Here is a 20,764-nt window from a genome sequence, read left to right as displayed (position 1 = left end):
TGTGATAGGCTGCCTTAAGTATATCTTTGAACATATGCAAAGACATGAGTTAAAGGTCCATATTCCCTTTTTTATTTTATTTTTTGCATTTTTCCATGTTTCCTTCACTTAAAACAGTCAGAATTTGCTTTTACATAATAATTTTGCACCAATCTCTCTGACCCTCTGAATTAAACAGCATTACATCAAGTTGGATGTCAATGATATCATCTTAATGTCACTGGTTCTTCAAAAATTCTCCTCTTGTGTTTCATTAAAAAAAATAATTATGGAACTGTTTGTAAAGACATGATACTGAGTGAATAATGACAAAATAGTAATTTCTGGGTGATTATTCCATTAACTTTTTCAAACAACTTGTTTTTGCAGCTTAGGCTATGTCTACATTAATCCAGACACATTTAAAAATGGCATCTTCGTTTTCAAAACACTCGAAGTAGTCCAAACTACAACGTGACGACAGCGCTTTCAAATTCATGCACTTGAGAGAGTGTTTTCAAAAAGCTCAGTTTTTGCTGACAAAAAGCTGTCTCAGTGTGTACGGAAGGCCAAAACATAGCGAAAAAGATGCGCTTTTTTTTTTATTTTCTCCCCTTTTCTCCCCAATTTGGTATGCCCAATTCCCAATGCGCTCTAAGTCCTCGTGGTGGCGTAGTGACTTGCCTCAGTCCGGGTGGCGGAGGACGAATCTCATTTGCCTCTGCGTCTGAGACCATCAATCCGCACATCTTATCACGTGGCTTGTTGAGCGCGTTACCGCGGAGACATAGCGTGTGTGAAGGCTTCATGCTATTCTATGTGGCATCCACGCACAACTTACCACACGCCCCACCGAAAGCGAGAACCACATTATTGTGACCACAAGGAGGTTACCCCATGTGACTCTACCCTCCCTAGCAACCGGGCCAATTTGGTTGCTTAGGAGACCTGGCTGGAGTCGCTCAGCACGCCATTCGAACTGGCGACTCCAGGGGCGGTAGTCAGCGTCTTTACTCACTGAGATACCCAGGCCCCTAAAAGATGCGTTTTCAAACAAAAACGTATTAGTGTGAACGTGGCCTTAGTTTCAATGCATTGTAGAGGTGGACTACGGGAGGGAGTTTATACAATATGTCTACAGTACATAGTAAATAAACGTCTTTTACTTCAAAAAGTTTAAGAAAAATCAAATTTTCCATAATATATCACATTTAAGAGACACCACATTGAAAAGTCTCTCAACCCCTAAACTCGCTTCCAAATTCATTTTTTTTTTTTTTTTCATTTCCGTCAGTAATCTATTAATCCACTCCTGAATCAGTGCATAAATCCAGTTTGAACATGCCGTTGGACTACATTGAATTTACGGAGAGTAAACTCTAGTTCTTACTCCTGAGGGAAATTAAAGCAGGGTTGAAAAAGGAGCTTCTATAACAGATGCTGTGAAGTCCAAGACAGGGGATGGCTTTTCCATATGATGAATGCTTCAGAACGAAGCAGAGACCTCTGAAGAGATGAGATAGTGATAGGACAGGGCAGGCCAGGCCAATTAAATGTAATATCACCCTAAAGGGAGAAGCCCAGGGGCCGGTTGAAGCATTTCATTTGAGTTGGATGGCAAACAGAGACCCCGTGGCACAACTGTGAGGAGGTAAGCAGCATTATGGGTGGCTTTTGGAAACCAGAGGCCATGAGGTCATGACTAAAGCCAAAACAATGAGACAAGAATTTCCCCTGTTTAATGTTTAAAGTCAAGACAAAATGTCATTCACAGCATTAAAATTACTGCACCAACTATTGGCAATATTTTAGAAATTATGGATTACCTAAACAGTAACAATGGCTGTCTAGCCTTTTGTCTTTTGGTTAACATTATTTTTAGATGATGAAAAGTTACAGAGATTGAGCAAAATATGATGACATTTTAATGACAGATTACGAAGACTTTGCAAAAATGTGCACTGATGAATTGTGCACTATAAGCCCATAACTACTGTAGTATTAAGAAAGTAAATAATGAGTAAGATTGATTTCATGCTGACTTTATGTATTCATCTATTTCCATAGTTTTTTTTGTTGGCTTGTTCATGGGTTTGCTGTAATCAACAGTGGTACAAAACATAAATATCAGCAATAAGATAAAACGTAAATCTTTGCTTGAACTTTTTTTATGCTCGTTTCGAAGGAAATAAAACCACCCTCGTGGAGACAGCTCTCGCGGCCGAAGCTACAGAGGTTAGCTCACTCTTAGTCTCTGTAGCAGATGTAACCTGATCCTTCCGACAGGTGAATATCCGTAAAACCACGGGTCCAGACGGCATTCAGGGCCACCTCATCAGAGCGTGCGCGAACCAACTGGCTGGTGTTTTTACATACATTTTCAACCTTTCCTTCTCCTTGTCTGTGGTCCCCACATACTTTAAAATGTCCACCATTGTGCCTGTATGAAAGCAATCCAAAATCACTTGCTTAAATGACTGGTGTCCTGTTGCTCTGACCCCCATCATCAAATGCCTTGAGAGACTAATCAGAGATTACATCTGCTCTGTGCAGCCTGCCTCACTGGACTCACTGCAGTTTGCTTACTGCAACAACCGCTCTACTGATGATGCCATTACACTTACACTACATACTGCTCTCTCCTACAGCTCAGCATTCGACACCATAGTGCCCTCCAAGCTTGATGTGAAACTCTGGGCTCTGGGCTTAAACTGCTCGCTGTGCAGCTGGACATTTTTACAGTGTATTTTTATTGTATACAGTCTTCTTATTTTGTGAATACTGTATATTGTTATTATTATTGTTTTTTTTTAATACAGTCTTCTTATTTTGTGTATACTGTATATTGTATATTATTAGGTGTATATTGTATATTGTGCTGTGTAACAAGATGTGTAAACTGTGCTATGTATAAATCAGATGTTTATTGTAATTGTCATACTGCTATGTTGCTTGGAACCACACCCAAGACTTTTACCCACTGTTGCAATTCTGTATATGGTTGAGTGACAATAAAGGGATTTGATTTTGATTTGATTTGAACTTAATAAATAATGGGAAACTATGAGAAATATCAAGCTGTTAATTGTTAAAAGATGATTTGGGGTTTTATATGCAGATTTCGGGCAGAATCGGGCAGTGAATAAGAACAAAAATAGACGCCCTCGGAGCTTGACTTTCCACCACAGTTACTAAAGCTCTTTTCACAAGAGTATCTGAAGGAGACACCAGCCTGGAGCTACATGGTACATGAAGCTACAATACATGAAACATACATGTGACTGGAACACTAGTAGGAGGGCGACGAATGAAGAAAGAGAAATGTATGCACTAGGAAGGAAGGAAGGAAGGAAACAAAGAAAGTAGGAAAGAAGGACGGACGGACGGACAAAAAGGAAGGAAAGATAAACTGTAGGAGAAAGGAAGGACCGACCGATCATGAGAGAGAGAGAGAGAGAGAGAGAGAGAGATACTAAGAACAAAAAGAACAAATGACCCATAAAGAACAAATAAAAGATCAAATTCCATCATCAGACCAGAAAACAGTTGACTTTATTTTTTAATCCAGATCCCTCTACAGACGAAACACATAAACACACACTCTACGTTAATGTCCTTGTGTTCTCCCACCAGTGATTATGACTCAGACACTCGCAAATAGTGGCTGCTCTTGAAGAATACAGGAAACCCTGATCAAGTATACATGACTCACCACTCCAAACAAAACCTCCCCAGAGATTCACTATCAGTTCTTTATCTCTGCTGTTGTGCATGTGTGAGGAGCTCTCCTGAATGATTCACAAGCTGAACTTTATGGCACAGAACCCTTTGTAGCTACACAAAAGCAGATGTGTTTACTATTATATAGTGCTGAATGTATGAAGTGTGTGCTACAAGTGTAGTGAAATATCTTTTAAATGGCCTCAGGATCGGACACATTATGCCGACTCACTGACAAGTGCAGTCTCCTATCAGACATTTTTGCATTGGCTCTAGCGTTTTTACCTCCCCCTGTGGCCTAACCGGAAACACGTTGCATCAGCAACGTGGAAGACCAAGGTTCGGATGCCACGTTGAAACCAAGAAGTAATCTCGTACGCATAATCAGTGACAAGTGCGATTCAGAGGTTGCTTTTTTCCCTCTAACATTACAATTACACTCCACTGAAGGGTAGGTTTAGGTTTGTGGGTTCAGTTTATAAGACATGCATTCCCCTTCACTGTATTACAGCCTATACAACTAAAAACAACTCGCTTTTGGTGCCCCTCCATGGACATTTCTATGAGAAAACTGAGCTCACACATGCTCATACGCCCATACAACACTTACAGCTTTGGCTACTGAGGGCAGTGTTTCGAATTTCTGTAAGCACAGACTGATTTCAACTAAAGAAAAATCTACCTACTGTATCCAATTTTACATTAAGATCAGTCTAGTTTAAGACAGTTAAATATGTTCTACCACAAAAACAAGAAAAATGAATGGAATGGAATACTAGCATAATAATTACTGTTTGAATCAAGATTAATATTACATTTTTAGACCACTTTTTGTTGGCTAAAAATACAAATAAGTGTCACAAGCCAATCAACAAGCCCATCTACAATATATTTGATGCTGCTGATGTCTATGCACTTAAATGTCCCTTCGGGGGCCAATCAAATGTTGATCCATATATATTTAAATATATGAGACCTGCATGTGATTTTGTATAAAAGGTAGCCTGTCTGAAGCAGAACAGCTGTGCTAAAAGACAGGCCTACGACTGTCATTATATAGTCCCACGCTGTGTCCTCATCCATAACAGCTTAGAAAACAGGTACTGTGGGGCTGCCGTGGACAGGTGGCACAGAGCGCCGCACGGTAATCTATCATCTGCTGGTGTGAGTGCTATTGAGCGCACACTCCATAACCACATACAGATCACATAGTGCAAATTCCATTTAAGTGAGCATTATTACATCCTACTGGTCAAAATTGCTTTGTTGAGAGAGATAAAACACTGCTAAGTCACATCTGTGTACAAGTCGCACTGACAGAGTTTGCATGCGGCAGGCATTAGGACCCACAAGCAGCTACCCGGCTTCCCTTCAGCAGCTCAACATGTCAGGTGCACTTCGTGAAGATTCCTCAGTATTTACACATCGTTTCACACAATATTTGGACTTGTTTTAATTGGGAGCATTTGCTTTAAGTAATCGTGTGTAACAGTTTTCATTTTCTGTTTATGTTTCATGAAAATGTTTTTAAAAATAAGCCACATCTGTTTATAATATATGTGACTCCATGCTGGATGCTTTTAGTCTGTGAGTAAAACAATATGCTTGTTGTACTCCATGCAATCATTAACATTAGCGACTGTCTATCTGTAAATATTTCTGATATTTGCAACGGTCTTTACTATGCACTAATTTTCCAGTTCATTGACAGAATGCTTTTTACTACGAGTGTGATGATACAAAATTTTGTGGGCATGTGAGGAGTTGCGTTTGACAGTGGTCTAGTTTGTTAGAACAATACTGTTGTGATGGGACAGAATATTTAAACTGGTTGCATAAAGTACTTTGTAAAGGTGTTACCATCTCTATGAATGATGTTTTCATCTGTTTGTGAGTAAGCATATCTGTTTTGGTGTTCAGCGTTTTTGACCTGCCGATATCAATTAAGAATAAATTATATAAAAAAAAGTCGCTTTGAACTATGTTGCATGACCTTTCAGAAGATTACCAAAATTAGCTTAGGGGCCTGGGTAGCTTAGTGGTAAAGACGCTGGCTACCACCCCTGGAGTTAGCTAGTTCGAATCCCAGGGCATGCTGACCCCAGCCAGGTCTCCTAAACAACCAACTTGGCCCGGTTGCTAGGGAGGGTAGAGTCACATGGGGTAACCTCCTCGTGATCACTATAATGTGGTTCGTTCTCGGTGGGGCGCGTGGTGAGTTGAGCGCGGAACCTTTGCACTGTGCAGGGGTCATTACACTGACGCACACACCACAAAAACACGCAACAGTGATTTTGTGTCAATGACCAAGTGATGGCGAAAGGACCTCTTAGCCATAATGTTTTGTACCAACCAAACCCAGATGGGACTTGTGATAAGCTGCATTCACACTACCTGCTGGAGTAAAGCATCAGCATTTTCCCGGCATCACATAACAGACAATTCGGATGAAGTATTATGGAGTCAAATAGTTACATTTCAGCACTTTCATTATCTGTGAACTTACATAAACTAAACTAAGTCAGAATGACAAATTGAAAATTAAAATAAAAAAATACAAATTCTAAATTCAAAACTAAAATGACCCTGTCGTTAAGGGTTGCTCACTTTCGTTTGGAAGGACCCCTCGAGTGGCATTCCCTTACCGCAGGTACAGCAATAATGCTGTTCGGAATTCATCCTAATACTTCAAATATTTGCCCTTTTAAGCACACACAAACCTCTCAAAATAAATTTCTCTTAAGTGATGTTGAGATCTGACAGGTGAGGATGTAACTGGTCCTGCTCGACCCACTCTGAGTGGGATTCGAACCGGCGTCAGCCAGCATGGGAGGTGGGCGCGCAAACGAGGAGGCTAAATGCTACAGCTTCAAACGTCAGTGTTAACACATACCGCACTGCTATCACGTACCAGCTGGCTCTCGTTAAACTGACCCCCCTAAACCTCACTCTCATCCGGGTCACGGCACCACTGTAACCGGTTCCTGCTCGACCCGCTCTGAGCGGGATTCGAACCGGCGTCAGCCGGCATGGGAGGAGGGCATGCTAACGAGGAGGCTAAAGGCTACAGCCTCTAGCATCAGTCACTAGTGTGCCTCTTGAGGCCAGGGGAGTGAGTTTACACACACCGCACAGCTATCACATAACAGCTGGCTCCGGTTACAAGGACATCCCTTGCAAAAAATCTAAACTAGCCACAAACTTGCCGCTCGTTATTTTCACATGCAAATGAGCTTGAGATTTGCAGCATATGTTTACCAGTAGTTTGCAGCTCTTCACCAGAAGTGGAGAACCCCCGGCAAACAATGGTAACAATGGACAATTTGCAGCAAATTTGCTGTGAACTCTCGATTTTTGTAAGGGATATTGAGACTTTGTTTCAGAATGTGGATGAGTCCCATCAGGACAGAATGGATGCACATGACAGTGTCAGAGAATCCAATCGACAGGGGTCAAGTGAGGAAACCTTCAAAAACTGCTTCACATGTTCATTAACAAGCACCTCTTTTCTCTATAGCAACATTGCCATTCGAGGCAGCCATCCAGGCTCCAATAAAAAGCGCAGTTTTATCAATGCTGTGGAAATTAAACTTGGGAAGTGAGTGTTTTGTAAACCCAAACATCAGGGGAGAGAGAGAGAGAGAGAGAGAGAGAGAGAGAGAGAGAGAGAACTCCCCACGTGGGAACTCCTGCAGGTCATAACAAATGTTAACGAGAGTTGTACTGGCTCGTTAGAAAGCGCTGCTGATTATCAGCACGTGCACAGTGTGTGAGCAGCTGTTCACCCAAACGCAGCACATACAGAGATACCAGTCACATATAAACACACAAAATATGAAATAAACACATTTTAAGACTCCAAATAAACAAACAGTCATTATCATTTTATTTCCCATTTAATAGTGCCACTAACTAGCAAAAATAGATATATTAAAAAACAAAATTTATCAAACAAAAAAACCAGCCTGATCTCATGAACATTACGTGACAATGGCAACATTTTTGCAAAATAAAATTGTGCCTTAAACACTTTTCGCTGGAGTTTCCCAGTTAAATAGTGTCGTAATCAGACAAGGTTAAGGTGAACATTAGATGGAGGTTTTAATGAGTAAAACTTACCTGTCTAACCTAAAACTTTAACCTAAAGCTAACCAAGAGCACTGTAAAAGCAAATAAGGTAAACAAAACATCCTTACCCTTAACAAATGCCTAAACCTAACTGATAGTGTCCCAAACGCAATGTAAACTAAAAAGACATCCTTACCCCAAACCAACACCTAAACCTAACCGATACGGTCCAAAACAAAATGCGACATGAAAAGCACATTTTCTGAATCAAGCATATCATTGTGTCGCTTCTATGACACTTTCGTTTCACGCGTCAACTTGAGTGCTTGGCTGGGCTCAAACCGCGGACTTCCGATTTTAAAGTCCAACACACTCTCAGGTGAGCTACTGCGGAAGCTAATCAATGTGGACTGTGTGGAAAGTGTGGAAATGTAGGTGGGTCTGTAATACAAGCATTAAAATAATTTGCAAAAACAATATAATAAAATATCTACATTAAATGCACCACAAGTTGCTCTGGATAAAAGTGTCTGCCCAAAGCATACGTATGCAAAGGCGAAATTATGATATGGCCCGTTCAATTTGTCAGTGAAGACAGTGCTTTTAAAAAATGCTGAAACGCAAACAGGCCGAGCGAACGTGCGAGGCACAGCCCAGATAGAGATGTTAAAGAGAGTCTCATGCCTCATTAAGTGCATAATGAAGGAGCAGACAATATCTCCCCCTCCCTGAAACAACCATCCATATAGGAGAGAGGACAGAGCTTCCTCCTGCTGTTCTGCTGGAATACACTCAACTCCAGACACCTGCAACACTTCAAAGTCTGTCCACATGATCCAATCTAATCCCAATGCATAATATTAAGCCTTGTCCTACATTATTTCCTACTTCATATTATGTAAAAAGAATATTGCAGTAACCAGACAGGGTATTAACCCTTGTGCGACCTTAGGAACCATTTTTGTCTTTTTCATTTTAGTTTTTTCGATCATTTTGGCTGTGTTAATGCCAACGGCATAAATTTTGTCAAAGGTGTGTATTTTTCAGGGAATTTTGATATTTCAACCTCAGTTCCTATAATACATCTATAATACACTGTGTACACAAAATAGTTACACTCAGGACATTCATTGAAACCCATTAAAACTAGAATATTTGATCCCAGTGTCATTAAAGCATAAAATCATGAATTCTATGATATTAATTAATTTAATTAATTATGCTTTCATTCCGGTGCCCCGGCTTCAAAATTAAAAATTTTAATATTTTTCACCAGATGGTGCCATTTTTTCATGTTTAGCCTATGGAGCAAATACAAGCTTTTTTCCTATTTTCTGTGTGCTGTATAATAGAGCATTGCAGGCCAATTGAATAAATGATGCAGCTAAAATTACCCAGTTGGTATGGATGTCAGAGTGTGTTTTGTATGTATGTATTGAGAAATTTGCGTGTGTAAAAAAACAACAGTGGCATTATGTAAACAATGTAAACAAACAGGATTTTAACAAGTGAATATTTGGTAGTTATGATCAGGACTAATGTTGGTTAAAAAAATCAGTGAAAGTGGAAAATAATATTAACATATAATATTTTTTTGGCAGTTTTTTTTATGCGGACATTTTTGTCCTCTAAGGTCCTGACTGTGTGTGTGTTTTTTTTTTTTTTTGATCTGACACTGCACAAAAAATAATAATACATCAAAATCAGTGTTGTTGCTAATCACTGAAATATCCCAGACAGTGATAAACCAAAAAAAACAATTCCCCTTAGCATTTAGTTTATGGAAAATAATTAATTTTGTGGGGGGGGTTTCATTAAAAAAAAACAACAGTGGCATTATATAAACAAACTGGCATTTAAAGGGTTAAAACCTTGAAAATGAATGAATATTTGGTAGTTATGATCAGGACTGATGCTGGTTAAAAAAATTAACTCATTGAAAGTGGAAAATAATGTTAATATATAATATTATTATGACAGTTTTTTGACGCAGACATTTTTGTCTTCTGAGTAACTTTTTTTTATTGACGCACAAGGGTTAAGAGGAGAACTCATGTTGGGAACAAATGAATGAATATTGTATAACAACGTGGAGACTGTTATTATTCTCTTATGCACTTATAACCTTTACAGCATGTGCTCAGACATCTTGCACAGCAAAAACAATTGTGTGTCTGCCACACGCAACACTAATTACAGAGCGATTCAGTTTGTTCCCATGTCACTCTAAACTTTAAGCTTTACCACAGGAACTGTTCGGATCAGACTAAACAGCGTAATTGAGACAAAAACACATTGTCACTAAAATACTTCCTCCTATCCCAGTTTAAAGGGCAGAGCCACACATGTAGTAAACATTGTGGTAATGAGTTTTGCACGGTTAAGCATCACTTACATATACTTCAGAATATGTTTTTAGAATCAGAATGAGCTTTATTGCCAAGTATGCTTACACATACAAGGAATTTGTCTTGGTGACAGAAGCTTCCAGTGCACAACAATACAAAACAGCAACAAGACATAGATTATAATAAAAAATAATAAAAATTTTAATAAAAAATAAATAAATAAAAAATTGAATAGAAAATAAAGTATATATAGAATACACAATAAGATATATATATACATACATACACACACATACACACACAGCGCATCCGGAAAGTATTCACAGCGCTTCACTTTTTCCACATTCTGTTATGTTACAGCCTTATTCCAAAATGGATTAAATTCATTATTTTCCTAAAAATTCTACAAACAATACCCCATAATGACAACGTGAAAGAAGTTTGTTTGAAATCTTTGCAAATTTATAAAACAAAATCACATGTACATAAGTATTCACAGCCTTTGCTCAATACTTTGTTGAAGCACCTTTGGCACCAATTACAGCCTCAAGCCTTTGAGTAGGATGCTACAAGTTTGGCACACCTATTTTTGGGCAGTTTCTCTCATTCTTCTTTGCAGGACCTCTCAAGCTCCATCAGGTTGGATGGGGAGCGTTGGTGCACATCCATTTTCAGATCTCTCCAGAGATGTTCAATCGGGTTCAAGTCTGGGCTCTGGCTGGGCCACTCAAGGACATTCACAGAGTTGTCCCGTAGCCACTCCTTTGTTATCTTGGCTGTGTGCTTAGGGTCGTTGTCCTGTTGGAAGATGAACCTTCACCCTAGTCTGAGGACCAGAGTGCTCTGGAGTAGGTTTTTATCAAGGATGTCTCTGTACATTGCTGCATTCATCTTTCCCTCGATCCTGACTAGTCTCCCAGTTCCTGCCGCTGAAAAACATCCCCACAGCATGATGGTGCCACCACCATGCTTCACTGTAGGGATGGTATTGGCCAGGTGATGAGCGGTGCCTGGTTTCCTCCAGACATGACGCTTGCCATTCAGGCCAAAGAGTTCAATCTTTGTTTCATCAGACCAGAGAATTTTGTTTCTCATGGTCTGAGAGTCCTTCAGGTGCCTTTTGGCAAACTCCAGGCGGGCTGTCATGTGCCTTTTACTGAGGAGTGGCTTCTGTCTGGCCACTCTACCATACAGGCCTGATTGGTGGAGTGCTGCAGAATTGGTTGTTCTTCCGGAAGGTTCTCCTCTCTCCACAGAGAAACGCTAGAGCTCTGTCAGAGTGACCATCGGGTTCTTGGTCACCTCCCTGACTAAGGCCCTTCTCCCCGATCGCTCAGTTTGGCCGGGCGGCCAGCTCTAGGAAGAGTCCTGGTGGTTCCAAACTTCTTCCATTTACGGATGATGGAGGCCACTGTGCTCATTGGGACCTTTAATGCTGCAGAAAGTTTTCTGTACACTTCCCCAGATCTGTGCCTCAACACAATCCTGTCTTGGAGGTCTACAGACAATTCCTTGGACTTCATGGCTTGGTTTGTGCTCTGACATGCACTGTTAACTGTGGGACCTTATATAGACAGGTGTGTGCCTTTCCAAATCATGTCCAATCAACTGAATTTACCACAGGTGGACTCCAATCAAGTTGTAGAAACATCTCAAGGATGATCAGTGGAAACAGGATGCACCTGAGCTCAATTTTGAGTGTCATGGCAAAGGCTGTGAATACTTATGTACATGTGATTTTTTTCATTTTTATTTGTAATAAATTTGCAAAGATTTCAAACAAACTTTTCACGTTGTCATTATGGGGTATTGTTTGTAGAATTTTGAGGAAAATCATGAATTTAGTCCATTTTGGAATAAGGCTGTAACATAACAAAATGTGGAAAAAGTGAAGCGCTGTGAATACTTTCCGGATGCACTGTATATACACACAGAACACATACAGAATATGTTTTAATAACATATCAAATTAAAGTTGCATTTGTGCTTATATTCCACATTATAAGGCATTTTTTTAGGCTTGGCTGCAAAGAGACAACTGTTTATTTAATTTTACAAATCTTTTTTTTTTTTTTTTTCAAATTTACACTTGATGATATGGCCTTTGAGGTTAGATATAAAAATACAGAAACAAAAGTTATTTCCCATGTAATTAATAATTAACTAAATTTGCTATGCGTACTTTTCTTAAATGGTAAAGCCCTTAGATCAAACAAACGTTCTTTTGTTCTGCATTGAGGGATCTTTAAAAGCAGCTTGGCTGTGTTTTCATCTCCGAGCGTGTGGTTTAAAAAATGCGCCAGGGTGTTTTGTTAATAGCAGCCTTAGGTGAAAGGACAATTGTTCAGCACATAACCAGCAGATTTTACAGTCCTTGAATACAAAGAAGCTCCTTTTGGGCCATGCATCAAATATTCAGATGCACTGGTTTGATTCTGAGCAGAGGTATTTTCTTTATAATCAGCCATACCACACTAAATCACTCCTGGCGCAAGATTACACTGCATGTCTATGTATTACATAACTATTAATATCACGTTAACATTCATTTAATAATAAATAAATGAAAAAATAAAAAATCAAATCAGAACTTAGTCTGGAGGAACAGAAAATCTGAATTCGAAGCCTACACACAACTCCACTAATGTCTTAACACAAAATAAACCCCAACTGTGTGATTACGACACTGATGCAATGCAAAGAGCTCTTATATTACCCTTAAGAAGTTTATTTTGCAATAATGACTGGATGGATGTAAATTATCCCACTTATTACACATCTACTTACGAAATTAATAAAAACTTGGCATATGGATTTAAGTTTGATGTTTCGATGTAAATGCCCATGTTACACGTAAACACATTAAATTGGGGTCAGGTTAACCCAAAACCAGCCTAATTATACAGGTCTTCTTTACGACAAATTAGTCGACTACTCATACAGGCAAACCATTGACTAATCAATTTAAAAATATGCAGTTTTGCACATCCCAAACCGACAGACAGTACGTCGATGAGATATTTAATAGGGAACCCCAACAGGTTAATGAAGTCAGACTCTTGATCAAAGCCAAGCTTTACATCGGCTTTGGCAAACACTCTCAGCATCTTGGGGAGGAAGTCAATTCGATTGTAGATATCCAGCATGGGTGAAAACAGCTACAGCCTTCCCCTTAGCTCGCCAATCTCACACACAAAAACACAAACACATACCTCAAGGTTGGTGGTCTCTTCTCAGGGAAAAAGAGTAAATATATTCACCGTTTGAAGACAGATGCTTCCTCCTCGAGCACAGGGACGACAACAAGTCATACATTCAGAAAATGAGTTTGGGCTCTGTGCATTGGGCTAAGATTGAACAGTGTTTGGGGGCTTCTGTCAAGGAGTTTGCTCTGTGGTTCAAGTTTGATTCCCTTCTCTGTAGGGTACCTAGCAGTGAGCATCCATTCTTGCATCTATGGCCAGCAGCCATATGTGGTTTTATCTAATGAGCTGCAAATTAAACAGCTATGAACATCAGGTAGCCGAAATAAATTGGCCTTTTCTTGTTCTTCTTCCAAAAACTATAAAGTCTTTAAACTATTTAAATACATAAATTGTATATTCTTTTTTTTTTTTTTTTAGAAAAGTAACCTGCTTCAGGTTACGTTTAGTACTAGTGGAAACTCGCACTATACAGAAATACAGATTTTATGATATAAAATTGATAGCATTTAAGGAGGACAATTCACACAAGGCAACACTGATCACTAAACTCACAAAAATCCACACACTTCAGAAGATAAGAAATTGATTACATGTCAAAAGACACCAAATCGCTCCTCTCTCTCAATCGGTAAAGCTTTTCCTGCATTTGTATGTAGCCAAGCAAGACATCTATCTCGTTTCATGATTCGAGACGTAAACGGAATCAGGCAGAACTTTGCGGCCTCTGAAACCATCCTCCGCCTAGACAATTACAGGAAAACCCATCTTCAGTAATATAATCCCCTTTATTTTACAGTAAACATCAATCGTGGTTATAGAATGTCACGTGGAGGGGAAAGCACAACATAGAACATTAAATATTCTCTCAGTCTGCAGCCGTGGAGCTGGACAGATGAGCAGAGGCGGCCGTAAACTCGGATATCAGATCAGACAGAGGAACGAGAGGGGAAGAGGTAGAGACCGACGGGGCAGAACTCTAAATGCCCTGCAGCTGACTATTCACTTTCAGTTCAGCCCATGAACCCAGCAACATTACAATTAACGGAAGTGTTTCGAGATCTGTGAGGGCGACAGACAAACTTTCTAAAAGTGAAAGGCGTAAGAGATACAAGGCTTGAGAGGATTCCAGTGGAACTTCCTGAAATACTCAAAGCATGAGAATCAACACCAAGTGTTGCATTTTAGGGTGAACAATGCATTGGATTGCAGGGTAGAGTTGCACCAGCTGTGCATAAGGTCTCACTTAAATTGGGGCGTAAATTTCCAACCAAGCAAGGCAAGTCTTGAGAAGGTTGGATCAAATTTTGTATGTGTAGAAACTTGGCATGGCAGTGACACTGGGCAACAGCCCGGATGTTGAGCTGCTAACAAGTTCATTATTTTACATAATGGTCTCTCTGAGAAATGTAAACAATTGTAAATGTCAGCATCATATTCTTTATCTAAAGTCTGTCATGCAAAACATATTTAATATCATGCAATGCTTTTTGATTCCAACCATAACTCCTAGTCGTATGCCTCCATAAATATTCACTTTATATGACAGGTTACGTTTCACCTAAGGTTATTAGTGCACAGTGACCATTTGCATTTAGTGTAAGTTGTAACTTGAAAGCTGTAAGACAAGAATGCAGTTTAAGCAGGAGTACGGGGATTTCCTTCAAAGAGAGATTTGTTTACAATACATATTATTTCTTTTCTTACAATAGAGACATAAAAATAGTAAAACAGTGCCTTACAACCCCATAGTGAGGAAGCCAAAAGCAACAGTGGCAAGGAAAAACTCCCCAAGATGTAGATGTGGAAGAAACCTTGGTAGGAGTCAAGACTCATTTAAGGGTGGCCCTCCTCCTGGGCAGGATACCCTTCCTGAAAACATCTGGCAAGATTGAGCCACAGGTCCACATAAAATTAGATGCCCCGTCTCGTTTTAGAAAGGTCACTCTCCGGGAGCGGACATGTGGCCAGTCCCCTGATGCATCTGTTATTCATGTGGCACACAGGAAACAACTCCTCCAAATAATTGGGCATTTGCTTTGAAGAATGCTTCCTACCTGATAAAAGTAATGGGGTGTGTGTGTGTGTGTGTGTGTGTGTGTGTGTGTGTGTGTGTGTGTGTGTGTGTGTGTGTGTGTCTCACCGGTCCAAGTCAAATGGAATTATGGGTTTATAGTTTATAGCTAATAAAATAATTATACGTTTAAAGTATTGAAATAACACCATCTGCACCAGACATGTCATTGACGCAACGTGACGTGACGCAATGGCTTGAGGCTGTCTACACTGTAAGTGTCAAAGTGAACATTCACAATTACATGCAGATAGCATGAACCAATCAGTTGTGAGCTAGAGTAAACTTCATCAAAGCTTAAATCCATGGATAACCTATATCATACTTTATTTTCAATGGAAATCCACTGATATAAACATTTACTTATTATAAAATTATTATTGTTATGTTATTGTTGCTAAAACGTGAATTCATGTGGTTAGAAACAAAACCAGAGACCAAACATCACGAGCTGGCTTTAATGCAATAGTCAGAAGTTATTTATATAAGTAATGGATAAAATGCATGGCAGAAACATTCACATGTATGATATTTGGTTAGTAAAATCATTTTATTTCAGACGGACAGGATAATAATGTGGTTGGAGTCGCTCTGCAGCGCGTCAGCAACAGAGCGTCTACAACAGGGGTGTCAAACTTGGTTCCTGGAGGGCCACAGTCCAGCAGAGTTTAGCCAACCCTAATTAAACACACCTGAAGCAGCTAATCAAGGTCTTTAGGAGTGTTGAAGATTCCAAGGAGGCATTTTGGAGCAGGGCTGGAACTAAACTCTACAGGGCTGCAGCCCTCCAGTAACTGAGTTTGACACCCCTGGTCTACCACAGCATCACTGATAACAATGGGAAAGATATGCTTTTAACATGACGCAACTCGGAGCTTGCGGGTTTAATAGGGTTTAATAGTAAAGTCATCAAAACTATGATTAATGCAAATGGAAGTATGGCAATTATGTACTGACTAAAAATGTTAAAGAGGTCATGACATGAATAATCAATTTTCCTTGATCTTACGTTTCAGAACTCAAAACTTAATTTGTTCAACATAAGCTGCCAAAACGACTCGTTCTCTACTTTCTCCACATTGTGATGTCATACTGTGGTAGACATTTGCATCTGCCAGCCTCCACAACAACACCTACTTAACCTGATTACTTCTGTAGCCCTGCCCAGTAGCGGTGAGCAGTGAGATAAGGAGAGAGCAGGTCAATCAAGAGCAGAGAGTCAATCAGAATAGTGGCCGTTTACTCTCAAGTCTTAAAGGAGAAGCAGCACCAAAAGCGAGCGCTTATAAAAGAGGGTCAGAGTGATGGTGGAAAATTATTATGTTTAATAAATATATGTTTTTTATGCACAAAACTTTACTAATACCATAAGTGAACCTCAAGGAACATATACATACATACATACATACATACATATATATATAAATGTATATATATATATATATATATATATATATATATATATATATATATATATATATATATATATATATATAAACATGTCATGACCCCTTTAAACAAATCCAAACTCCCTAATATTTACCCTTAGATTACAGTTCGGTACAATTTATAGGAAGGCACAATTTATTTTTGTTTACAAATAATATATATATATATATATATATATATATATACACACACACACACACACACACACACACACACACACGCACAGTGCCTTGCAAAAGTATTCAGACCCCTGACCAATTCTCTCATATTACCGAATTACAAATGGTACACTGAAATTTCATTCTGATTGATGTTTTATTTTAAAACATTGAAACTCAAAATCAATTATTGTAAGGTGACATTGTTTTTTTTGTTGGGAAATATTTTTTATGAAAAATAAAAAACTGAAATATCTTGCTTGCGTAAGTATTCAACCCCCACACATTAATATTTGGTCGAGCCACCTTTTGCTGCAATAACTGCTTTGTCTTTTGGGGTACATATGTACCAGCTTTGCACACAGTGACGAAGTGATTTTGGCCCATTCTTCTCGGCAGATTTGCTCCAGGTTGTTCAGGTTGGTTGGGTGACGCTTGTGGACTGCAATTTTCCTGCAATAGGATTGAGATCAGGACTTTGACTGGGCCACTGTAGGGCATTTATAGTTTTGTTCTTGAGCCACTCCAATGTTGTTTTGGCCTTGTGCTTGGGATCACTGTCATGCTGAAAGCGGACTGAAGCAGGTTCTCTTGCAGTATTTCCCAATAATTTGCTCCATCCATTCTTCCTTCAATTCTAACAAGATGCCCAGTCCCTGCTGATGAGAAGCATCCCCACAGCATGATGCAGCCACCACCATACTTCACTGTAGGGATGGTGTGTCTTGAGGCATAGGAAGTGTTTTGCGCTACACATAGCGCTTTGAGTTTTGGCCAAAAAGCCAGATCTTGATCTGACCACAAAATCTTCTCCCACATCGCAGCTGGGTCACTCACATACTTTCTGGCAAACTCCAGACGTGCTTTCAGATGGTACTTTTTGACAGGCCAGCGTTATGCAGTGCTCTTGATATGGTTGACTGGTGCACCATTACCCCACTCCCAGCCACTGAATTCTGTAGCTCCTTCAAAGTGATTGTTGGCCTCTCTGTGGCTTCTCTCACAAGTCTCCTTTTGTCAGAGTGCTGAGTTTTGAGGGACGGCCTTTTCTTGGCAGTGCCTGGGTGGTGTGGTGCAGCTTACACTTCCTGATTATTGATCCTGTGATATTGATTACTGTGCTCACTGGGATATCCAAACATTTGGATATTATTTTGTACCCTTTCCCTAATCTATGCATTTTTATTACTTTATCTCTAACTTCTGTGGAATGCTCTTTGGCCTTCATTTTCCTTCAGATTGACAGACTGACCAATGATCCTTCAAAAATGGGTTTTTTTTTCCAGAAAATGTGATTGCAACTTTAATGATTCACAGGTGGATGCCAATGGTAAAGTAACTGTGTCCTCATTAGGGCAATTTCTTTCATCGGTGTAACCTGGGCAGCTTCCACAGCACAGGGGTTGAATACTTACGCAAGCGAGATATTTCTGTTTTTTAAAAATTTTTATTTGAGTTCCAAAATAAAATATCAAACAGAATGAAATTTCATTGTACCTTTTGTAATTCAGTAATATGAGATAATTGGTCAGGGGTCTGAATACTTTTGCAAGGCACTGTGTATATATATATATTATGTGCTATTTTGGTACTAGAAAATCACTTGCCATTATATCAAACACAGTTGAAAGCTATTTGGTTCATTAAATGAAGCTTAACATTGTCTTTGTGTTTGTTTTTGAGTTGCCACAGTATGCAATAGACTGGCATGTCTTAAGGTCAATATTAGGTCAAAAATGGCAAAAAAGAAACTTTCTCTAGAAACTCGTTAGGTCAATCATTGTTTTGAGGAATGAAGGCTATAGAATGCTTGAAATTGCCAAAAAACTGAAGATATCATACAAAGGTGTACACTACAGTCTTCAAAGACAAAGGACAACTGGCTCTAACAAGGACAGAAAGAGATGTGGAAGACCAGATGTACAACTAAACAAGAGGATAAGTACATCAGAGTCTCTAGTTTGAGAAATAGACACCTCACATGTCCTCAGCTGACAGCTTCATTGAATTCTACCCGCTCAACACCAGTTTCATGTACAACAGTAAAGAGACGTCTCAGGGGTGCAGGCCTTATGGGAAGAATTGCAAAGAAAAAGCCACTTTTGAAACAGAAAAACAAAAAGAAAAGGTTCGAGTGGGCAAAGAAACACAGACATTGGACAACAGATAATTGGAAAAGAGTGTTATGGATCTTAACCCCATTGAGCTTTTGTGGGATCAGCTAGACTGTAAGGTGCGTGAGAAGTGCCCAACAAGACAGCCACATCTATGGCAAGTGCAACAGGAAGCGTGGGGTGAAATGTCACCTGAGTATCTGGACAAACTGACAGCTAGAATGTCAAGGATCTGCAAAGTTGTCATTGCTGCACGTGGAGGATTTTTTGATGAGAACTCTTTGAAGTAGTTTAAGAAGTTCTGAAAATGTTTTCTAATTGTAATAGTAATTTTTCACGTTATTAATGTTCTGACTATACATTGTGATCAGCTGAATGCCACTTTGGTGAATAAAAGTACCAATTTCTTTCCATAAGAGCAAAATCTGACATTATTCCAAACTTTTGGCCGCCAGTATATATATATATATATATATATATATATATATATATATATATATATATATATATATATATATATAAATACATACTCTATTATTTTTAATTAACCTTATACTGTGTATTAAAAACAATTGAGGTCTTTGCTATGTCATTATTTAGGCCTTATTTACAAGATGCGTCTTGGGCAATCCAATCATACGCAGTCAGACGAGACATCACCGTTTACACCTGGTCGGAATATGCCTCTCTTTTAACCAATTGTATTTAGATTTCGAGGGGAGGGTGTCTGTTTTTATTACAACATACATCAGTCACTACATCAGTATATTACTGCATGAGAAGAAAAGTTCAAAAATGTAAAAGAAGAAAAAGCAAGGAAATAAAAACGACACTGTTTTTTTTTCCAATGATGTGCATGTATGTGAACGTGCTCTTTAAAGTTTTCAGATCACACGTTAATTTCCTATAAAAGCCGAACGTAACAGTCAAAGATTAAATGCTCGTTTTATCACAGTAGTTGATTGACAGGTGAGTAGGCAGTTATTCGCTGGTGTTCGAACACGTTCCCAAAGAGTGTGTTGTTGTTTTCAAATGTACTTTGCCCCAGTCGCAGATATGCACAAGCTATGACTTATTGTCTTTTTAGCAGATTGTTTGTTTACAAGCCACTATAGGGACAAGTTACTACAAGGTAGTTCCCAATGACATGTATAATCATCTCAAGTCATTTAGAATGTACTGATTTCACAGCACAGTAATGTAAATACTAATTTATTTAGTGTGTAACCATCTACAGTATCTATTATAACTTCACTGCTAAATAAATTCTCAATTTAACATATTATTGTAATTTTTATATTGCATATTTCTGCATATTATTTTCATCTTTAAGACAAAGTATAAAGTTGTTGAATCTTTGTTTTATGTCCCCATCATTGAATCCTTGTTTTATGTCTTTAGTTTACAGTGTTATTGTGTGCAGTGCACAGACGTACTATTGCAGTATTACGGTTCACTTGCATTATCAACTGAGGCTGTACAATTTATTATAAAATATAAATCTTTTGAACTCATCTCAACCATATCACGAGTTTCACCTCTTAAACTGATAAGTGTAGTACAATACAAACATCAATAGTAGATACAACTCTTAAATGATCATATTAAAATATGCTGGTAACTGGTGATGCTTTATCAATGTAAAAGTACT

The 20,764-nt window shown here is 38.9% G+C and overlaps 1 protein-coding gene across 2 annotated transcripts in view; it reads right to left on the bottom strand.

Annotated features, from left to right (window-relative positions):
• The window catches only part of LOC127420854 (trafficking protein particle complex subunit 9-like), a 267,206-nt gene that overhangs the window by 194,481 nt on the left and 51,961 nt on the right, over positions 1-20,764 (bottom strand). The gene's annotated exons all lie outside the window — the stretch shown is intronic.

This window comes from Myxocyprinus asiaticus, chromosome 30 (genome assembly GCF_019703515.2).
Source record: "Myxocyprinus asiaticus isolate MX2 ecotype Aquarium Trade chromosome 30, UBuf_Myxa_2, whole genome shotgun sequence".
Lineage (NCBI taxonomy): Eukaryota > Metazoa > Chordata > Actinopteri > Cypriniformes > Catostomidae > Myxocyprinus > Myxocyprinus asiaticus.
The sequence above is the reverse complement of the archived record's forward strand: the minus strand, read 5'-3'. Positions and strand labels throughout refer to the sequence as shown.